Source organism: Callorhinus ursinus, unplaced genomic scaffold (genome assembly GCF_003265705.2).
Source record: "Callorhinus ursinus isolate GAN/ISIS: 27379988/994484 unplaced genomic scaffold, GSC_fseal_2.0 scaffold4, whole genome shotgun sequence".
Taxonomy (NCBI): Eukaryota; Metazoa; Chordata; class Mammalia; order Carnivora; family Otariidae; genus Callorhinus; species Callorhinus ursinus.
The window spans coordinates 153,252,081-153,261,007 of NW_027397066.1; positions in this window are offsets into that span (position 1 = coordinate 153,252,081).

The following is an 8,927-nucleotide window of genomic DNA, read 5'->3' on the forward strand; positions in this document are numbered from 1 at the left end:
GGGAAAAGAAGGCCTGCCCTGAATGGGTGGCCTATAGCTCAAGCCTAGAATTAGGGTGGGCAGTTGAGGGATGAACAAAAATTGAGGACAAGGTGGTTGCCAATTGGGTGTGAGTGTGGCATAGCCTGGACAGGGAGGTGTGGCAGTTTGGGTGCTCCAGAAGCAGACGCTGAGGAGGAGCCAGGGGTGTGAGATGTTTGTTAGGAACCAGCGTCTGTGAAAGAGAAGGAAGGAAACCAGATTGGGCAGAGGAAGAAGTTACAGTGTAACGCAGGTCTGCTTTATAAAACCCTGACTAGCCCACTGGGAAGCTCTGGAGTGAATCCTGCCCACCAACATTGCCCCTATTAGGCAGAAATGTCTAGGTCTTTATACCCTGCCTCATTTTGTCAATGGATACAGGCTGCCTGGGAAGGGTGTGACCTTAGGTGGCATGGACTACTACAGTTGAGGCAGACCCTGAAGGCACTGAGAGCTGTAGGCTGTGTGCTGACCATGCTTCCCACAATTGGACTGCAGTCCTTCCTGAAAGGGAGTCCGGACGGCGCATGTCCATGACCAACCTGGGCTGTTCTAGGAGGCAACAGAAAAAGAGGGAGAAGTTTTTATTTTAAATTAGATGTGATGTCAGGTTTAAGAGACCCAGATCTGGTGCAGATCCTGGTGCAGACTTGCTGCTAATTAGTTGTGTGACCCCAGGCATATCTTTGCCTCTCCCCAGACTCATCATGCCCACCTGTAAGAGTGAGAAAGTCCAATAAGAGTTGGAGCCAGCCTCCAAGCAAAGCACTTCCCGACTCAAAGTTACCTGGGCTAGGCAGACTTTTCTGCCTCCTACAGTGAGTTGAATTAAGCATTTTTGCTTTTGGTTGGGGGTATTTGTCACCGGCTGTTCAAAGTAAACTAGAATACCCCCTGGAGAATAATGTGGTAAATGGAACTACAGAAAATTTATTGTGACTGTTAAGTGGCTAAAGAACAGAGAATCCCTAGGGAGCGATCAGATGCCACTTGTCACACTTGGAAAAGATTTAGCCTTTCCATTAATGGGAAAGAGTGTAGAGTTGTGGTTAATAACTGCAGTGTGCCATCCTTAGCATTTACAGGGAACGCTTTTGTGTCTTTCCTACCCTTTGGATTTTACTTCCTTCCTGAATATCTGTCCCTGGCCTCTTTTGTGTCTTGTAAGCATCAACTTTAAATTGCCCATTTGTCGCGGAAGGTTTTTTGAAACAAACGGATTATCTGTAGCTTTCCATTATTCTTATCTCCTGTTCCCAAGGTAATTAAAAGACGGCTGTGCCATTGAGTGATTTCAAGCGCTTCATCCAGTTATCTACAGTTCTTCTCTTTCTCTGCATGGCTGAATATGCTCTTTCCTCTAGCTGAAGAAACACTGGCATCTTCACTATTTCTGGCAGATTGCTGGTAGGAAGGATGGCAGGTCATTCTGGGACCTGTGAGTTCTCTGGGCAGTCAGGTTGAAATGAGGTTGAGGTGGGGGCGTTGGCTGGCGTCCTAGAACATTCTGTCCCCCCGACTCCCCTGAGAACAGGTGGAAGATAAAGGGGAAACCAGGGACTTTGGGATGTGGAAGTCTGCAGCATGTGGAGTTCTGCAGGGGAGCGATTCAGGGAGCTGTGATTCCTCCCAGGTTGGGGAGAGCAGAAAGGCTCCCTTTTGGTGGAGGGGTTACCTCTAGCGCTGCTGGTCTTCAGCGATGGGAGCGGAGATAGGGAGCCCCAAGTGGGGGCATGTCCAGTTGATAAAGGTCATCTGTATGCTAAGCCTAGGTTTCCTGGAGGTGAGTTGCAGGCTGGATTTTGAAGAAGAGCGGTAGAGATGAAAAGAGGGGAGTGAGGCAAATGACATAAAGACACACCAGCAGCAGGACCTAGCCATTTACTCGTATACGTCGGAAAACGGTCCTTGGCTGGCAGCAAGACCCAAAGGGGCACAGAACATAGATGAAATCGGGTAACCGTTAGTAATCAGAAGTCTTTCCTCTCCATTTTCTGCCAGGAATCTGAAGGGGTGAAGTGGGAACCACTTCAGGCTCTTGAGCGAGCGGGAACATGCATTCGCAGTGTGATTCTAGTAGCCTCTTGGGAACGGATCGCCGTGTGGAAAAGACTGACAGGTAGGGGAGTAGCACCCGAGGGAGACTGGTGGAGTCCAGGTATGAGAAAAGGGAGGGGGAGGTGCTGCACAAATCTGTTCTCTCTTGCTTAATGTCATCAATACCTCCAGAAACCTGGACCTCAAACCCCGGTAATATCCCGAAGAGCTCCATAATGAACCATTTCCAATGTCACTGCCCTGCCTCTAATTGAGTCCATTAATAATGTGATTTGGACTTTTCTACGAGATTCCTACCTGGGTTTCCTGCTTCAGTTCCTTCTTCTGATTATGAGTCCTTCCCCGTGTCTGGAGCAGTCTTACTAAAACACAGCTGTGAATCCCCCCTCTGGCTGACAACCTTTTCGTGTCCCCCCAACTCCTCCAAGTGTGGCTGATACCCTTAGCAAGCACTAAGCCCTCCAGCTTGCTTTTTTATTCTTATGTCCTATATCCCTTCCCCCCGATCTTACAGAAAGTCACAATTTTAATTTTGCTGCGTCTGTGTCCTTATTTATAGCTTGTCCTCTCGATTAGAACCTCCTTTTCCCTCCCCACCCGCAACCTCAGCTACAGAACTCTTACAATCCCTAAGACCAAGTTCTGATGCCACTTTGTCAAAAAAGCTGACCAGATTCTCCGGGCAGAATTCATCTTATTTTTGCCTCCTCTGCTGCCATAGCGCTATTACTGCATGTAACCCAGTTTGCCTTGTTTATTGGTTCTTTTCTGTCTCCTTCATGAAGTGCTGGCAACTGAGGGCAGGGATGGTATCTGAGTGATCGCTATATGCTGCACAGTACCTGGGGACTCAGGGACAAATCTTTATAACTCTTACTACTCTCTCCTTTGAACCTCGGGCATCATGTATTCTTGTCCTACATGGTATTCTCTTGGGGACCAAGGTCCCTTCCCCAACATCCTGATTTTGATTCTCCATAGGGCCAATGCTACTGTGCTTCTAATGTTCCCTTATATGTGTGGTAACAGACGATATCTTCAGCCCCACTCCGTGGCGGAAGCTGTGATCTCATACAAGATTTGTTTGCGCTGTCTTTGAAGTCCAAAATGGTAACCCACCAGGGTCAGACGGGCTGAATCATTGGGCAAGGTCCCTATCCCCATTTTGCAGATGTTAAAAATGGACATAGATAACTACTTCTCAAGGGGTATTAAGAATAACAATAAAATCGTGGGCAAACAAGCACTTACAAATAAAAGTTTAAACCTCAAGATAAAACATTTAGATGTTCTTTTGCTCATCATTTGATTTGGATGCTGTTGAAAGTATTAGTTCACTTCCATTTATCATCTATAATGTTAGAACTCGGGATCCTCAGAAGAATTGTCTGACCCTCTGGAGAGGGTGAGGGGTAGACAGAAGTTAGCAGACTGGCCCAAGGTCACACAGCTAGTGGGTGTTGCATTATCTACAGGACACAGCATTAACCCAAATATAGAGAGAAGGAAGTTCTGATTGAAGCTAGCAGTGCTAAAGGCAAGATTTCCTTCCTGAACAGTTAGACCTGGCATCTTCTCAACAGGTTATTAAGTTGATTGCTGAGGCCATGGCTATTGACTAAATGGGGCACCTGACTCACCTGTACCTCTTCCCAAACTGACACAACTATATCAGATTCAGCCTTTGGGGTATCATGCTGCAGCTAGCTTACAAATGTTGCCGCTATGGACAACAGCAGTGTGAAAAGGCATGGCCAGGAAGACATAAGCTCTCGTGTTGAGCCAGCTTGAAGAGTTGTTGAAAGGTTAAGAGATAGTGGGTGCAAAATGCACTCGGCAGCTCCCAACACAGAGTAAGCATTAAATGAATGTTACCCACTGTTGTGTTTATTCACTCCACATTCCAGAACTGTAGCATGAGCTACTTTTCTATCATCTCAGAATATGCAGCTGGAAGAAACTTTCGAGATCTAGTTTAACTTCTTCAAAGAGGAATTCCTGACAGATGGTCTAGACTAGAGTCTTGCTATCCATTGAATCAGACCTACTGCATTTTAATAGGATTTCTAAAAATAGGAGATCCTGTTAAAACAATCTAGATACCCTTAAGTAGGGCAGGGGTTCTAACTACTCCCCCATTGGTTGGCTTTGTTAGTTCTTCCTTATGCTGAGTCTAAGTCTTCATCTAGTGATGTGCACCCCTTGGTTAAAGTTTGGCCTTTTGGTGCCACACAAGCATGGTCTTCTCTGCTTTCTAAAGGGCAATCCTTCAGTTATTTGAAGACAACCACCGTCTCTCCTCTGAGTCATATTTCTGCCTAAAGGAGCCTGATCCCTTCAGTTGTTCATTGTGACCCATGACTTCCTGAGCCTGCACTATCTTGCTTCCCTGCCTTTGGACAATTTTCAGGTCCATAATTAATGCAGAGCATCCTTCCTAAAAGGATTAAAGGTGGTTTATGACCACAATAGCAAGAAAATGCAACAAGGTTAGGTTTCCTTCTATATATTAAAGGGAAACCAGGATAAGGGGAGATGAAGAAAACAATATGAGAACTCTAAGGATTAATGCAGTTGACGTAATCCAGCATAGAATTTGGCTTTGAGCATCTGAACTGCAAAAGTAAAAACAAAAGGACAATAAATTGTGGGCACTTACTGTTAAAAAAGAAGGAAGCATACACAACTCCCTTGGGAGGTGTGTTTTTTTTAAACTGAAAGCTTCTCAGCCAAGTCTTTTCTTTTTAAATAAACTTAATTTTGGAATAATTTTAGTTTTACAGAAAAATTGCGGAGATAGTACAGTGTTCCTGCAGACTCCTCACTCAATTTCTTCTAATGTTAACATTTTACATAATCATGGTACATTTGCCCAAAGTAAGGAATTAACATTGGTACTATTGTCCTTAGAAGTAAAACAGCCAGTTATTTTACCAGGAAAATGGGCTTATTTGGGAATAGCAAAGGAACTGCAATTTGGGACAAGCGATCTATAGCCAAAGCAGGGAGTTGAGAGGGGCTATTAGAAACAAAAATTCCATTGGTATAAACTAGAAGTCTGAAGTGTAGTGACTTTTCATTGGCTGAGTTGTGATAGTTTCTCATTGCCTGGGCTGTTGCTGGGCAAGGAGAAAATCTTTCCTTCTTCTGGGGTAGTAGAGTAGCAGCTGAATATCAGTTGAAGATTTTGCCCATAAAGAGGATAGTAGCTGATCCAGAAGGGCAAATGACCAGTACCTCCAGACTCAGCCATAATGCTGTCGGAGATGGAGCAAATAAAAGATGTCAAGGGGTCATTTAACTCACCTGGTTGGCTATTTTGACTATTACTGTCAAATTCTAGAATTGTTACCCCCTTTTGGAAGAAAGAAATTCCAGCATAATATTTTTCTAAGAAATCTGGACCCAATAAGTGAATAGTGACAGAAGAACTAAGGAGAAGAAGACGGGTATCTCTCAAAGGGCCTACACCAAAGGGAATAGGTTCAGAGATGGGAACCTGTTGTTACTAGAGACCCCCCAATATTTGGACCATTTTAGTACTCCAAGGGAGGGGCTGCTTTGTAGAAGTTGCGTTGAGCACTGAGAGTATAGCTCCAGTGTCAGTAAGACACCGAGAGATAAGAGAAAGGTTAATTCCGGATCTGGAGAGTTGTTTCTCCAAATTGATTAAGAGGGAAGATTGGGAAAAGCTCCTATTGTTCCTCAAGCCCCATCATTGGGAATTAGGAGGATGTTGGAAAGGCTGGTTAGAGGGCTGGAGGCTCCTGGAGCACTTAAGTTTGTAAAAATCTTTTTCCCAGTGTGCTGGCTTTTTGCAATAATAGTGGAGACTATGAGGTTTTTGGTTTTATTTGGGGGCTCCATTTGCTAGAATTGAAAACTAAGAATTTTGGGGGGTCTCCCTTTTAGTTGAATCATCTAGGGTGTGGGTGAACTGATTTGCCAAATTAACTAAATCTGGAGTGATACAGTTTCCCATTCTCTCCTGGTCCTTTTAACTAGAAGACAAAGATCCTGGTTTAGCCTCTCAATAAACATAGAGTTAAATGCTACCAGAGTGGATTCAACATCGAAAGGAGGACCAGATTTGTAATAGTCATGAAAGGTTCATCAGGCTTTTGTGTGCAAGCCTGAATTTTGTTTCAATCAACAGGCTTAGGGAAAGGTACTGTTAATTGCTTGGTGGAGATTTCCAGTGAGTGTTCTAGCAGCTTGCCAAAAATCAGGGGTCCTTTTCTCTAAATCCCTCTGAGGATGTTCCCACTGGGGCTAATTTCATCCGATGTTTGGCCTGACCCTTACAAACAAGCATGTAATTAATATACTCTAAGAAACCATGTTGGTAAGTTTGAATGACTATGTTGAATTCTTCAGCAAACCTGTGGGGGCCCTCAGTTACTTGAGGACACTTTTTATGGCTTATAGTTCAGCTTTAGTCCAGGGAGTGTGAGAAGTTTGGGATTTGTTTGGATCCTCGGAAGACTTAACTCTAAGGGGACACGTTTTAATAGGTTCAGGAAAGGAGGGAGGAGGGCGAGTTTTGGAGGAAAAGGAAAGTTTGGCGAAAAGATCAGAACGAGGGAGTGGGGTTATAGAGGAAGTGGGACGGTGCAGAGGGAACAGAGAAAATGGCACCAGTGGTGGGGCCCGAGTACAGGATGACTGCTGCAAGGGAAGGGGGGGGGCCTCAGAAGCCATTTTGACATTTTTTTTAAAAAAAACATTTATTTATTTATTTTAGAGAGAGAGAGAGCAGGAGTAGGGGCAGAAGGAGAGAAAAGAGAATCTCAAGCAGACTACCCACTGAACATGGAGCCCAACACAGGGCTCAGTCTCAGGGCCCTGAGATCATGCCTGGAGCCGAAATCAAGAGTCAGATGCTTAACCAACTGAGCCACCCAGATCCCCCTTGACTTCTTTTGACTGTTTATTTGCTTCAGTCAATTTAGAAATAGTATTTTGCAAAGAGGCAATTTTAGAATCCTGAAAATATTTGGAAGCCTCAATGTACCAATTAAAATAGGCATCCCATTCAGTTTGTGTGCGTGTGTGTGTGTGTTTTAATTTGGGAGCTTTCTAAATTAATTTTGAGAAAAACAAGTTTGGGGAGATCAAAAGTTCCCCATAATGGCCATTTAAGTTCTAAATCATCTTTAGCCAAGTTGTTCCATTTAGTTAAGAATGAACATGAGGAGGGACCATAGTTTTCAAACATAAAGCCGGCCATTGTCCCTGAAGGGGGATGCCCTAAGAGCATTTATATGATTGGGATATTCTCTAGGGTTTCCCAGGGTTTTTCTCTAGAGCAAAAGAAAAACTAAACAGCCTGGTTCCAAGGGAGTAAAGCCAAATATCAGCACAGTTCCAATAGGAACAGCCTGATTCCAAAGCAGCTGGGCCAAATGCTAGCACAGTTCTATTGGGAACAGCCTGATTCCAAAGGAGTCAGGCCAATGCCAAATGAGTACTCACAAAAAGGACAAAGTCTTTAATTCTGCACCTCCCCTGCCCCCAAAACAGGTCCCAGAATAAAACCTGGAGAGCTCAAGATGCAAAGAGGCTTGAGTCCAGGAGAAAAATTATCCTCAAATTGAAGAGTCTGTGAGAAAGAAGTAAGCTCAATGGGTTCAGTGGATACTGACACCTGTTTGCTCACTGGCCTCAGAGTTGTTGGGGGGGGGTCTTTTCTGGAGTCCCTGGTACCAAATAATGTTGATCTTAAAAGCAAAACATCCAGTTATTTTACCAGCAAAATGGGTTTATTTGGGAATAACAGAGGAATTGCAATTCAGGAAAAGCAAGCTATAGCAAAAGCCATAGGCAAGTCCAAAGAACAAAAGAGGAATGCCCTTCTATAGAGGGAAGGGGGATGTTGGGAGGGACTGCTATAAACAAAAAAATCCTTTGGCATAAACTAGGAGCTTGAAGTATAGCGGCTTCTCATTGGCGGAGTTGTGAGAGTTCCTCATTGGCTAGGCTGTTGCTGGGTCAGGAGAAAATCTTCCTTCCTCCTGCTGGGATAGTAAAACACAGACTTCTTCCTGTTGGGTCTGCAAAGGGCTACAACATGTGGAAAGGTGTGAGAGCTCCCCTTCCTGGCCTCTTGACTCCATTTTAAATGAGGTTTCCCATATTCATTTTCATAGTACATAACTATTAATTAAAGTCCAGAGTTTATTTGGATTTCACCAGTTTTCCCACTAATATCTTTTTTTCTGTTCTACGGTTCAATCCTGAATATCACATTAAATTTGGGCATCTGGTTTCTCTAATTTCCTCTTGTTTGTGAATTTCTCAGGCTTTACAGAGGGTTTTTATGGTTGTCCTTGTTATTGGAAATGTGGAATAATTTCCTTAATAACAAGATTTTAACAAAAGCAGAATCACATTTCATATAACACCTTTGTAACGATGCTCAATAAGAGTTGATGTTAAAACACTTAAGTGCACTTCAGTGAAGATGATTCTGTGGCTCAGGCTAATGGGTGGCAAGTATAAAGCCTTTTGGTGGTTTGACCTGAACAATAGGTAGATTGAAGTTAGCAGTGGATGTCTCTAAGCTTTCTTTAAACATCACGTCTCTTAACAAGGCTTTCTAAAAGAGCCAGAGTATGTGATTCAAGGTTATATTCTCTGACTATGGCCTGCAGTGGTGATGTCTATATTGCTGATTAAGGTGGTGTCTATATTGCTGAATCCTCACCTTTTGAAAAACCAGAGAATAATGTGGTGACTCTTTGTCATGCTGATGTAAAATCTATACTCTTGGTTAAGTTTTAAAATTTACTCTATGCTGCTTTTCTTTCTTTCTTTCTTTCTTTCTTTCTTTCTTTCTTTCTTTCTTT